The sequence below is a fragment of the Hyla sarda genome, chromosome 8, assembly GCF_029499605.1.
Source record: "Hyla sarda isolate aHylSar1 chromosome 8, aHylSar1.hap1, whole genome shotgun sequence".
In the NCBI taxonomy this organism is placed as follows: Eukaryota; Metazoa; Chordata; class Amphibia; order Anura; family Hylidae; genus Hyla; species Hyla sarda.
Window position 1 is genome coordinate 112,857,742 of NC_079196.1, and position 13,986 is coordinate 112,871,727.

General features: G+C 43.5%; 8 pseudogenes; all 8 read right to left on the reverse strand.

Annotated features, from left to right (window-relative positions):
- Window positions 1–1,452: 1,452 nt before the first annotated feature.
- Window positions 1,453–1,716, reverse strand: LOC130288402 (U2 spliceosomal RNA; annotated as a pseudogene).
- A 514-nt stretch (window positions 1,717–2,230) lies between these two features.
- LOC130285980 (U2 spliceosomal RNA) lies at window positions 2,231–2,494 on the reverse strand (annotated as a pseudogene).
- A 1,474-nt stretch (window positions 2,495–3,968) lies between these two features.
- LOC130285982 (U2 spliceosomal RNA) lies at window positions 3,969–4,232 on the reverse strand (annotated as a pseudogene).
- A 1,479-nt stretch (window positions 4,233–5,711) lies between these two features.
- On the reverse strand, window positions 5,712–5,975 carry LOC130285983 (U2 spliceosomal RNA; annotated as a pseudogene).
- A 1,470-nt stretch (window positions 5,976–7,445) lies between these two features.
- On the reverse strand, window positions 7,446–7,711 carry LOC130288266 (U2 spliceosomal RNA; annotated as a pseudogene).
- Window positions 7,712–9,185: 1,474 nt separating this feature from the next.
- On the reverse strand, window positions 9,186–9,449 carry LOC130288405 (U2 spliceosomal RNA; annotated as a pseudogene).
- Window positions 9,450–10,915: 1,466 nt separating this feature from the next.
- On the reverse strand, window positions 10,916–11,179 carry LOC130288390 (U2 spliceosomal RNA; annotated as a pseudogene).
- Window positions 11,180–12,650: 1,471 nt separating this feature from the next.
- LOC130288403 (U2 spliceosomal RNA) lies at window positions 12,651–12,914 on the reverse strand (annotated as a pseudogene).
- Between the last annotated feature and the right edge of the window lie 1,072 nt (window positions 12,915–13,986).

Consider the following 13,986-nt stretch of genomic DNA (forward strand, 5'->3'; position numbering starts at 1 on the left):
TTCATGAGCACTCACATTACTCATAGGAATGGAAGGAAGGCTGGCAGCCAACCAGCCTCCCATACACTTTCTGGGTGGGTGGCAGTCAGCCACCCATACATACATACAGCACAGGCTAAACCCACATCATCACTTAAAAAAAGGACAGGCGACCATTGCACTCTGATGGAGCATTTAGCAATGCAATCCATAGCCTGGCTTTTGCCTGAACCCCCATCACTCCTCCTCTTGCATATAAGACAATATTTCAGATCTGCATATGAAAACAACACGCCTACCTTTGTTGCACATAGCTGCCTGCCTGTCTCTAGTTACCCCACTGGCTGTAGCTGCGTCCCTTCCGACATGGAATAACACCAACTGTAACGATAAACTGAAAATTAACAGTATAAACCTGCATCATTTTGGACTCTGGTATTTGCTGAATCCGGGTGACCTGACAATCGATGGTGGTGCCGCTGGTGATTCTGGCCTTCTTGGAATCTGTTGGGCCTATGTGTTAGCTCACACATCACTTGGGTATCCATGGTAACTACCACAACATGGTCATCTGCAGTTTACATCTAGCCCGTGGCATTGAATGGCATTTTAAAAGTGCTAAGGGTCCTGGTGCAATAATCCTCCCATGAGGATCAGCCTCAACGGCTTTGTAGATTGCACTCATGTCAGCAACTCCATATACATTTTTTTTTCTTCATGCTTCTTTCTTCATCCTTTTTTCTTTCTGTCATTCAGACTTTCATTCATTCGATCTCTCTCACTCACTTGCTTTAACTCATTTGTTCTCACTCACTCACTCACTCACTCACTCACTCAATCACTCACTCACTCATTCACTCTCACTCACTCTCACTCTCTCACTCACTCGCTCACTAAGTCAGTCTCTCTCTCTCTCTCTTTTTCTTTTTATATATATTTTTTTCCGTCTTCTTCTTCTTCTTCTTCTTCTTCTTCTTCTTCAGACCCTGTCATAGCACTAATGCCTTTCCAATACCACCAGCAGATGGAGACACTCCATTGCAACATTGGTTGTGAGCAGCAGTTTCTAAAAACAAATGCCTCATGGCGGATTTCCCATCCATCAATGGATGGTAAATTTTGTTTTTATCATTCACTGACCACAGAAACCAATGCATGGTCAAGCAACAGCAATGACACACCCTTGTGTATAGGCATGAGACCCTCATGTCATTTAACAGGATTCAGCACCACCCACAAGACAGCTACCTGTCATGTCATGTCAAACCTGCACAGGTGTGCTAGATTATTATTATTTAGTTTTATTTTATTTTTTTACACCAATCAGTGTGCAAACATGGTCATTAAAACGCTAAATGAATAGACGTTCATAAACCAGTCAGTGCAACTCATCATTTTGGTCTCCAATTCTCAAACTCAAATTCTCACCCACGGAGGATTAAATGAGAATCTTTCTTGTTTAACACTGGAATGGGGTGGTGCACTGTTCACTACCCGAAGATACTGCCACATCGGGTCAATGCATAGGGCGACAGAAGCAAGCTTCCAAATCAGCTCCCTTTCTCAAAAATCCATTTAATTTATGGTCCCCAGATAGGGAACGTATGTATCAGTATGTGCTCACAAGTCACCCAAGTGCAAGTATTCACACAAAAAAAAACGTGCCTCAGGATGCGATCTGTCGCAAGATTCTTTCTTTTTTTACACTTGATCTAAGCCAAAAGGCCTAGAGGGGATAACCAGGAAAGGGGTGGACCCAACCATGTCCCCTTCATGAGCACTCACATTACTCATAGGAATGGAAGGAAGGCTGGCAGCCAACCAGCCTCCCATACACTTTCTGGGTGGGTGGCAGTCAGCCACCCATACATACATACAGCACAGGCTAAACCCACATCATCACTTAAAAAAAGGACAGGCGACCATTGCACTCTGATGGAGCATTTAGCAATGCAATCCATAGCCTGGCTTTTGCCTGAACCCCCATCACTCCTCCTCTTGCATATAAGACAATATTTCAGATCTGCATATGAAAACAACACGCCTACCTTTGTTGCACATAGCTGCCTGCCTGTCTCTAGTTACCCCACTGGCTGTAGCTGCGTCCCTTCCGACATGGAATAACACCAACTGTAACGATAAACTGAAAATTAACAGTATAAACCTTCATCATTTTGGTCTCCAATTCTCAAACTCAAATTCTCACCCACGGAGGATTAAATGAGAATCTTTCTTGTTTAACACTGGAATGGGGTGGTGCACTGTTCACTACCCGAAGATACTGCCACATCGGGTCAATGCATAGGGCGACAGAAGCAAGCTTCCAAATCAGCTCCCTTTCTCAAAAATCCATTTAATTTATGGTCCCCAGATAGGGAACGTATGTATCAGTATGTGCTCACAAGTCACCCAAGTGCAAGTATTCACACAAAAAAAAACGTGCCTCAGGATGCGATCTGTCGCAAGATCCTTTCTTTTTTTACACTTGATCTAAGCCAAAAGGCCTAGAGGGGATAACCGGGAAAGGGGTGGACCCAACCATGTCCCCTTCATGAGCACTCACATTACTCATAGGAATGGAAGGAAGGCTGGCAGCCAACCAGCCTCCCATACACTTTCTGGGTGGGTGGCAGTCAGCCACCCATACATACATACAGCACAGGCTAAACCCACATCATCACTTAAAAAAAGGACAGGCGACCATTGCACTCTGATGGAGCATTTAGCAATGCAATCCATAGCCTGGCTTTTGCCTGAACCCCCATCACTCCTCCTCTTGCATATAAGACAATATTTCAGATCTGCATATGAAAACAACACGCCTACCTTTGTTGCACATAGCTGCCTGCCTGTCTCTAGTTACCCCACTGGCTGTAGCTGCGTCCCTTCCGACATGGAATAACACCAACTGTAACGATAAACTGAAAATTAACAGTATAAACCTGCATCATTTTGGACTCTGGTATTTGCTGAATCCGGGTGACCTGACAATCGATGGTGGTGCCGCTGGTGATTCTGGCCTTCTTGGAATCTGTTGGGCCTATGTGTTAGCTCACACATCACTTGGGTATCCATGGTAACTACCACAACATGGTCATCTGCAGTTTACATCTAGCCCGTGGCATTGAATGGCATTTTAAAAGTGCTAAGGGTCCTGGTGCAATAATCCTCCCATGAGGATCAGCCTCAACGGCTTTGTAGATTGCACTCATGTCAGCAACTCCATATACATTTTTTTTTCTTCATGCTTCTTTCTTCATCCTTTTTTCTTTCTGTCATTCAGACTTTCATTCATTCGATCTCTCTCACTCACTTGCTTTAACTCATTTGTTCTCACTCACTCACTCACTCAATCACTCACTCACTCATTCACTCTCACTCACTCTCACTCTCTCACTCACTCGCTCACTAAGTCAGTCTCTCTCTCTCTCTTTTTCTTTTTATATATATTTTTTTCCGTCTTCTTCTTCTTCTTCTTCTTCTTCTTCTTCTTCTTCAGACCCTGTCATAGCACTAATGCCTTTCCAATACCACCAGCAGATGGAGACACTCCATTGCAACATTGGTTGTGAGCAGCAGTTTCTAAAAACAAATGCCTCATGGCGGATTTCCCATCCATCAATGGATGGTAAATTTTGTTTTTATCATTCACTGACCACAGAAACCAATGCATGGTCAAGCAACAGCAATGACACACCCTTGTGTATAGGCATGAGACCCTCATGTCATTTAACAGGATTCAGCACCACCCACAAGACAGCTACCTGTCATGTCATGTCAAACCTGCACAGGTGTGCTAGATTATTATTATTTAGTTTTATTTTATTTTTTTACACCAATCAGTGTGCAAACATGGTCATTAAAACGCTAAATGAATAGACGTTCATAAACCAGTCAGTGCAACTCATCATTTTGGTCTCCAATTCTCAAACTCAAATTCTCACCCACAGAGGATTAAATGAGAATCTTTCTTGTTTAACACTGGAATGGGGTGGTGCACTGTTCACTACCCGAAGATACTGCCACATCGGGTCAATGCATAGGGCGACAGAAGCAAGCTTCCAAATCAGCTCCCTTTCTCAAAAATCCATTTAATTTATGGTCCCCAGATAGGGAACGTATGTATCAGTATGTGCTCACAAGTCACCCAAGTGCAAGTATTCACACAAAAAAAAACGTGCCTCAGGATGCGATCTGTCGCAAGATCCTTTCTTTTTTTACACTTGATCTAAGCCAAAAGGCCTAGAGGGGATAACCGGGAAAGGGGTGGACCCAACCATGTCCCCTTCATGAGCACTCACATTACTCATAGGAATGGAAGGAAGGCTGGCAGCCAACCAGCCTCCCATACACTTTCTGGGTGGGTGGCAGTCAGCCACCCATACATACATACAGCACAGGCTAAACCCACATCATCACTTAAAAAAAGGACAGGCGACCATTGCACTCTGATGGAGCATTTAGCAATGCAATCCATAGCCTGGCTTTTGCCTGAACCCCCATCACTCCTCCTCTTGCATATAAGACAATATTTCAGATCTGCATATGAAAACAACATGCCTACCTTTGTTGCACATAGCTGCCTGCCTGTCTCTAGTTACCCCACTGGCTGTAGCTGCGTCCCTTCCGACATGGAATAACACCAACTGTAACGATAAACTGAAAATTAACAGTATAAACCTGCATCATTTTGGACTCTGGTATTTGCTGAATCCGGGTGACCTGACAATCGATGGTGGTGCCGCTGGTGATTCTGGCCTTCTTGGAATCTGTTGGGCCTATGTGTTAGCTCACACATCACTTGGGTATCCATGGTAACTACCACAACATGGTCATCTGCAGTTTACATCTAGCCCGTGGCATTGAATGGCATTTTAAAAGTGCTAAGGGTCCTGGTGCAATAATCCTCCCATGAGGATCAGCCTCAACGGCTTTGTAGATTGCACTCATGTCAGCAACTCCATATACATTTTTTTTTCTTCATGCTTCTTTCTTCATCCTTTTTTCTTTCTGTCATTCAGACTTTCATTCATTCGATCTCTCTCACTCACTTGCTTTAACTCATTTGTTCTCACTCACTCACTCACTCACTCAATCACTCACTCACTCATTCACTCTCACTCACTCTCACTCTCTCACTCACTCGCTCACTAAGTCAGTCTCTCTCTCTCTCTCTCTTTTTCTTTTTATATATATTTTTTTCCGTCTTCTTCTTCTTCTTCTTCTTCTTCTTCTTCTTCAGACCCTGTCATAGCACTAATGCCTTTCCAATACCACCAGCAGATGGAGACACTCCATTGCAACATTGGTTGTGAGCAGCAGTTTCTAAAAACAAATGCCTCATGGCGGATTTCCCATCCATCAATGGATGGTAAATTTTGTTTTTATCATTCACTGACCACAGAAACCAATGCATGGTCAAGCAACAGCAATGACACACCCTTGTGTATAGGCATGAGACCCTCATGTCATTTAACAGGATTCAGCACCACCCACAAGACAGCTACCTGTCATGTCATGTCAAACCTGCACAGGTGTGCTAGATTATTATTATTTAGTTTTATTTTATTTTTTTACACCAATCAGTGTGCAAACATGGTCATTAAAACGCTAAATGAATAGACGTTCATAAACCAGTCAGTGCAACTCATCATTTTGGTCTCCAATTCTCAAACTCAAATTCTCACCCACGGAGGATTAAATGAGAATCTTTCTTGTTTAACACTGGAATGGGGTGGTGCACTGTTCACTACCCGAAGATACTGCCACATCGGGTCAATGCATAGGGCGACAGAAGCAAGCTTCCAAATCAGCTCCCTTTCTCAAAAATCCATTTAATTTATGGTCCCCAGATAGGGAACGTATGTATCAGTATGTGCTCACAAGTCACCCAAGTGCAAGTATTCACACAAAAAAAAACGTGCCTCAGGATGCGATCTGTCGCAAGATCCTTTCTTTTTTTACACTTGATCTAAGCCAAAAGGCCTAGAGGGGATAACCGGGAAAGGGGTGGACCCAACCATGTCCCCTTCATGAGCACTCACATTACTCATAGGAATGGAAGGAAGGCTGGCAGCCAACCAGCCTCCCATACACTTTCTGGGTGGGTGGCAGTCAGCCACCCATACATACATACAGCACAGGCTAAACCCACATCATCACTTAAAAAAAGGACAGGCGACCATTGCACTCTGATGGAGCATTTAGCAATGCAATCCATAGCCTGGCTTTTGCCTGAACCCCCATCACTCCTCCTCTTGCATATAAGACAATATTTCAGATCTGCATATGAAAACAACACGCCTACCTTTGTTGCACATAGCTGCCTGCCTGTCTCTAGTTACCCCACTGGCTGTAGCTGCGTCCCTTCCGACATGGAATAACACCAACTGTAACGATAAACTGAAAATTAACAGTATAAACCTGCATCATTTTGGACTCTGGTATTTGCTGAATCCGGGTGACCTGACAATCGATGGTGGTGCCGCTGGTGATTCTGGCCTTCTTGGAATCTGTTGGGCCTATGTGTTAGCTCACACATCACTTGGGTATCCATGGTAACTACCACAACATGGTCATCTGCAGTTTACATCTAGCCCGTGGCATTGAATGGCATTTTAAAAGTGCTAAGGGTCCTGGTGCAATAATCCTCCCATGAGGATCAGCCTCAACGGCTTTGTAGATTGCACTCATGTCAGCAACTCCATATACATTTTTTTTTCTTCATGCTTCTTTCTTCATCCTTTTTTCTTTCTGTCATTCAGACTTTCATTCATTCGATCTCTCTCACTCACTTGCTTTAACTCATTTGTTCTCACTCACTCACTCACTCACTCAATCACTCACTCACTCATTCACTCTCACTCACTCTCACTCTCTCACTCACTCGCTCACTAAGTCAGTCTCTCTCTCTCTCTCTCTTTTTCTTTTTATATATATTTTTTTCCGTCTTCTTCTTCTTCTTCTTCTTCTTCAGACCCTGTCATAGCACTAATGCCTTTCCAATACCACCAGCAGATGGAGACACTCCATTGCAACATTGGTTGTGAGCAGCAGTTTCTAAAAACAAATGCCTCATGGCGGATTTCCCATCCATCAATGGATGGTAAATTTTGTTTTTATCATTCACTGACCACAGAAACCAATGCATGGTCAAGCAACAGCAATGACACACCCTTGTGTATAGGCATGAGACCCTCATGTCATTTAACAGGATTCAGCACCACCCACAAGACAGCTACCTGTCATGTCATGTCAAACCTGCACAGGTGTGCTAGATTATTATTATTTAGTTTTATTTTATTTTTTTACACCAATCAGTGTGCAAACATGGTCATTAAAACGCTAAATGAATAGACGTTCATAAACCAGTCAGTGCAACTCATCATTTTGGTCTCCAATTCTCAAACTCAAATTCTCACCCACGGAGGATTAAATGAGAATCTTTCTTGTTTAACACTGGAATGGGGTGGTGCACTGTTCACTACCCGAAGATACTGCCACATCGGGTCAATGCATAGGGCGACAGAAGCAAGCTTCCAAATCAGCTCCCTTTCTCAAAAATCCATTTAATTTATGGTCCCCAGATAGGGAACGTATGTATCAGTATGTGCTCACAAGTCACCCAAGTGCAAGTATTCACACAAAAAAAAAAACGTGCCTCAGGATGCGATCTGTCGCAAGATCCTTTCTTTTTTTACACTTGATCTAAGCCAAAAGGCCTAGAGGGGATAACCGGGAAAGGGGTGGACCCAACCATGTCCCCTTCATGAGCACTCACATTACTCATAGGAATGGAAGGAAGGCTGGCAGCCAACCAGCCTCCCATACACTTTCTGGGTGGGTGGCAGTCAGCCACCCATACATACATACAGCACAGGCTAAACCCATATCATCACTTAAAAAAAGGACAGGCGACCATTGCACTCTGATGGAGCATTTAGCAATGCAATCCATAGCCTGGCTTTTGCCTGAACCCCCATCACTCCTCCTCTTGCATATAAGACAATATTTCAGATCTGCATATGAAAACAACACGCCTACCTTTGTTGCACATAGCTGCCTGCCTGTCTCTAGTTACCCCACTGGCTGTAGCTGCGTCCCTTCCGACATGGAATAACACCAACTGTAACGATAAACTGAAAATTAACAGTATAAACCTACATCATTTTGGACTCTGGTATTTGCTGAATCCGGGTGACCTGACAATCGATGGTGGTGCCGCTGGTGATTCTGGCCTTCTTGGAATCTGTTGGGCCTATGTGTTAGCTCACACATCACTTGGGTATCCATGGTAACTACCACAACATGGTCATCTGCAGTTTACATCTAGCCCGTGGCATTGAATGGCATTTTAAAAGTGCTAAGGGTCCTGGTGCAATAATCCTCCCATGAGGATCAGCCTCAACGGCTTTGTAGATTGCACTCATGTCAGCAACTCCATATACATTTTTTTTTCTTCATGCTTCTTTCTTCATCCTTTTTTCTTTCTGTCATTCAGACTTTCATTCATTCGATCTCTCTCACTCACTTGCTTTAACTCATTTGTTCTCACTCACTCACTCACTCACTCACTCAATCACTCACTCACTCATTCACTCTCACTCACTCTCACTCTCTCACTCACTCGCTCACTAAGTCAGTCTCTCTCTCTCTCTCTCTTTTTCTTTTTATATATATTTTTTTCCGTCTTCTTCTTCTTCTTCTTCTTCTTCAGACCCTGTCATAGCACTAATGCCTTTCCAATACCACCAGCAGATGGAGACACTCCATTGCAACATTGGTTGTGAGCAGCAGTTTCTAAAAACAAATGCCTCATGGCGGATTTCCCATCCATCAATGGATGGTAAATTTTGTTTTTATCATTCACTGACCACAGAAACCAATGCATGGTCAAGCAACAGCAATGACACACCCTTGTGTATAGGCATGAGACCCTCATGTCATTTAACAGGATTCAGCACCACCCACAAGACAGCTACCTGTCATGTCATGTCAAACCTGCACAGGTGTGCTAGATTATTATTATTTAGTTTTATTTTATTTTTTTACACCAATCAGTGTGCAAACATGGTCATTAAAACGCTAAATGAATAGACGTTCATAAACCAGTCAGTGCAACTCATCATTTTGGTCTCCAATTCTCAAACTCAAATTCTCACCCACGGAGGATTAAATGAGAATCTTTCTTGTTTAACACTGGAATGGGGTGGTGCACTGTTCACTACCCGAAGATACTGCCACATCGGGTCAATGCATAGGGCGACAGAAGCAAGCTTCCAAATCAGCTCCCTTTCTCAAAAATCCATTTAATTTATGGTCCCCAGATAGGGAACGTATGTATCAGTATGTGCTCACAAGTCACCCAACTGCAAGTATTCACACAAAAAAAAACGTGCCTCAGGATGCGATCTGTCGCAAGATTCTTTCTTTTTTTACACTTGATCTAAGCCAAAAGGCCTAGAGGGGATAACCGGGAAAGGGGTGGACCCAACCATGTCCCCTTCATGAGCACTCACATTACTCATAGGAATGGAAGGAAGGCTGGCAGCCAACCAGCCTCCCATACACTTTCTGGGTGGGTGGCAGTCAGCCACCCATACATACATACAGCACAGGCTAAACCCACATCATCACTTAAAAAAAGGACAGGCGACCATTGCACTCTGATGGAGCATTTAGCAATGCAATCCATAGCCTGGCTTTTGCCTGAACCCCCATCACTCCTCCTCTTGCATATAAGACAATATTTCAGATCTGCATATGAAAACAACACGCCTACCTTTGTTGCACATAGCTGCCTGCCTGTCTCTAGTTACCCCACTGGCTGTAGCTGCGTCCCTTCCGACATGGAATAACACCAACTGTAACGATAAACTGAAAATTAACAGTATAAACCTGCATCATTTTGGACTCTGGTATTTGCTGAATCCGGGTGACCTGACAATCGATGGTGGTGCCGCTGGTGATTCTGGCCTTCTTGGAATCTGTTGGGCCTATGTGTTAGCTCACACATCACTTGGGTATCCATGGTAACTACCACAACATGGTCATCTGCAGTTTACATCTAGCCCGTGGCATTGAATGGCATTTTAAAAGTGCTAAGGGTCCTGGTGCAATAATCCTCCCATGAGGATCAGCCTCAACGGCTTTGTAGATTGCACTCATGTCAGCAACTCCATATACATTTTTTTTTCTTCATGCTTCTTTCTTCATCCTTTTTTCTTTCTGTCATTCAGACTTTCATTCATTCGATCTCTCTCACTCACTTGCTTTAACTCATTTGTTCTCACTCACTCACTCACTCACTCAATCACTCACTCACTCATTCACTCTCACTCACTCTCACTCTCTCACTCACTCGCTCACTAAGTCAGTCTCTCTCTCTCTCTCTCTCTTTTTCTTTTTATATATATTTTTTTCCGTCTTCTTCTTCTTCTTCTTCAGACCCTGTCATAGCACTAATGCCTTTCCAATACCACCAGCAGATGGAGACACTCCATTGCAACATTGGTTGTGAGCAGCAGTTTCTAAAAACAAATGCCTCATGGCGGATTTCCCATCCATCAATGGATGGTAAATTTTGTTTTTATCATTCACTGACCACAGAAACCAATGCATGGTCAAGCAACAGCAATGACACACCCTTGTGTATAGGCATGAGACCCTCATGTCATTTAACAGGATTCAGCACCACCCACAAGACAGCTACCTGTCATGTCATGTCAAACCTGCACAGGTGTGCTAGATTATTATTATTTAGTTTTATTTTATTTTTTTACACCAATCAGTGTGCAAACATGGTCATTAAAACGCTAAATGAATAGACGTTCATAAACCAGTCAGTGCAACTCATCATTTTGGTCTCCAATTCTCAAACTCAAATTCTCACCCACGGAGGATTAAATGAGAATCTTTCTTGTTTAACACTGGAATGGGGTGGTGCACTGTTCACTACCCGAAGATACTGCCACATCGGGTCAATGCATAGGGCGACAGAAGCAAGCTTCCAAATCAGCACCCTTTCTCAAAAATCCATTTAATTTATGGTCCCCAGATAGGGAACGTATGTATCAGTATGTGCTCACAAGTCACCCAACTGCAAGTATTCACACAAAAAAAAACGTGCCTCAGGATGCGATCTGTCGCAAGATCCTTTCTTTTTTTACACTTGATCTAAGCCAAAAGGCCTAGAGGGGATAACCGGGAAAGGGGTGGACCCAACCATGTCCCCTTCATGAGCACTCACATTACTCATAGGAATGGAAGGAAGGCTGGCAGCCAACCAGCCTCCCATACACTTTCTGGGTGGGTGGCAGTCAGCCACCCATACATACATACAGCACAGGCTAAACCCACATCATCACTTAAAAAAAGGACAGGCGACCATTGCACTCTGATGGAGCATTTAGCAATGCAATCCATAGCCTGGCTTTTGCCTGAACCCCCATCACTCCTCCTCTTGCATATAAGACAATATTTCAGATCTGCATATGAAAACAACACGCCTACCTTTGTTGCACATAGCTGCCTGCCTGTCTCTAGTTACCCCACTGGCTGTAGCTGCGTCCCTTCCGACATGGAATAACACCAACTGTAACGATAAACTGAAAATTAACAGTATAAACCTGCATCATTTTGGACTCTGGTATTTGCTGAATCCGGGTGACCTGACAATCGATGGTGGTGCCGCTGGTGATTCTGGCCTTCTTGGAATCTGTTGGGCCTATGTGTTAGCTCACACATCACTTGGGTATCCATGGTAACTACCACAACATGGTCATCTGCAGTTTACATCTAGCCCGTGGCATTGAATGGCATTTTAAAAGTGCTAAGGGTCCTGGTGCAATAATCCTCCCATGAGGATCAGCCTCAACGGCTTTGTAGATTGCACTCATGTCAGCAACTCCATATACATTTTTTTTCTTCATGCTTCTTTCTTCATCCTTTTTTCTTTCTGTCATTCAGACTTTCATTCATTCGATCTCTCTCACTCACTTGCTTTAACTCATTTGTTCTCACTCACTCACTCACTCACTCACTCACTCAATCACTCACTCACTCATTCACTCTCACTCACTCTCACTCTCTCACTCACTCGCTCACTAAGTCAGTCTCTCTCTCTCTCTCTCTTTTTCTTTTTATATATATTTTTTTCCGTCTTCTTCTTCTTCTTCTTCAGACCCTGTCATAGCACTAATGCCTTTCCAATACCACCAGCAGATGGAGACACTCCATTGCAACATTGGTTGTGAGCAGCAGTTTCTAAAAACAAATGCCTCATGGCGGATTTCCCATCCATCAATGGATGGTAAATTTTGTTTTTATCATTCACTGACCACAGAAACCAATGCATGGTCAAGCAACAGCAATGACACACCCTTGTGTATAGGCATGAGACCCTCATGTCATTTAACAGGATTCAGCACCACCCACAAGACAGCTACCTGTCATGTCATGTCAAACCTGCACAGGTGTGCTAGATTATTATTATTTAGTTTTATTTTATTTTTTTACACCAATCAGTGTGCAAACATGGTCATTAAAACGCTAAATGAATAGACGTTCATAAACCAGTCAGTGCAACTCATCATTTTGGTCTCCAATTCTCAAACTCAAATTCTCACCCACGGAGGATTAAATGAGAATCTTTCTTGTTTAACACTGGAATGGGGTGGTGCACTGTTCACTACCCGAAGATACTGCCACATCGGGTCAATGCATAGGGCGACAGAAGCAAGCTTCCAAATCAGCTCCCTTTCTCAAAAATCCATTTAATTTATGGTCCCCAGATAGGGAACGTATGTATCAGTATGTGCTCACAAGTCACCCAAGTGCAAGTATTCACACAAAAAAAAACGTGCCTCAGGATGCGATCTGTCGCAAGATTCTTTCTTTTTTTACACTTGATCTAAGCCAAAAGGCCTAGAGGGGATAACCGGGAAAGGGGTGGACCCAACCATGTCCCCTTCATGAGCACTCACATTACTCATAGGAATGGAAGGAAGGCTGGCAGCCAACCAGCCTCCCATACACTTTCTGGGTGGGTGGCAGTCAGCCACCCATACATACATACAGCACAGGCTAAACCCACATCATCACTTAAAAAAAGGACAGGCGACCATTGCACTCTGATGGAGCATTTAGCAATGCAATCCATAGCCTGGCTTTTGCCTGAACCCCCATCACTCCTCCTCTTGCATATAAGACAATATTTCAGATCTGCATATGAAAACAACACGCCTACCTTTGTTGCACATAGCTGCCTGCCTGTCTCTAGTTACCCCACTGGCTGTAGCTGCGTCCCTTCCGACATGGAATAACACCAACTGTAACGATAAACTGAAAATTAACAGTATAAACCTGCATCATTTTGGACTCTGGTATTTGCTGAATCCGGGTGACCTGACAATCGATGGTGGTGCCGCTGGTGATTCTGGCCTTCTTGGAATCTGTTGGGCCTATGTGTTAGCTCACACATCACTTGGGTATCCATGGTAACTACCACAACATGGTCATCTGCAGTTTACATCTAGCCCGTGGCATTGAATGGCATTTTAAAAGTGCTAAGGGTCCTGGTGCAATAATCCTCCCATGAGGATCAGCCTCAACGGCTTTGTAGATTGCACTCATGTCAGCAACTCCATATACATTTTTTTTTCTTCATGCTTCTTTCTTCATCCTTTTTTCTTTCTGTCATTCAGACTTTCATTCATTCGATCTCTCTCACTCACTTGCTTTAACTCATTTGTTCTCACTCACTCACTCACTCACTCAATCACTCACTCACTCATTCACTCTCACTCACTCTCACTCTCTCACTCACTCGCTCACTAAGTCAGTCTCTCTCTCTCTCTCTCTCTTTTTCTTTTTATATATATTTTTTTCCGTCTTCTTCTTCTTCTTCTTCAGACCCTGTCATAGCACTAATGCCTTTCCAATACCACCAGCAGATGGAGACACTCCATTGCAACATTGGTTGTGAGCAGCAGTTTCTAAAAAAAAATG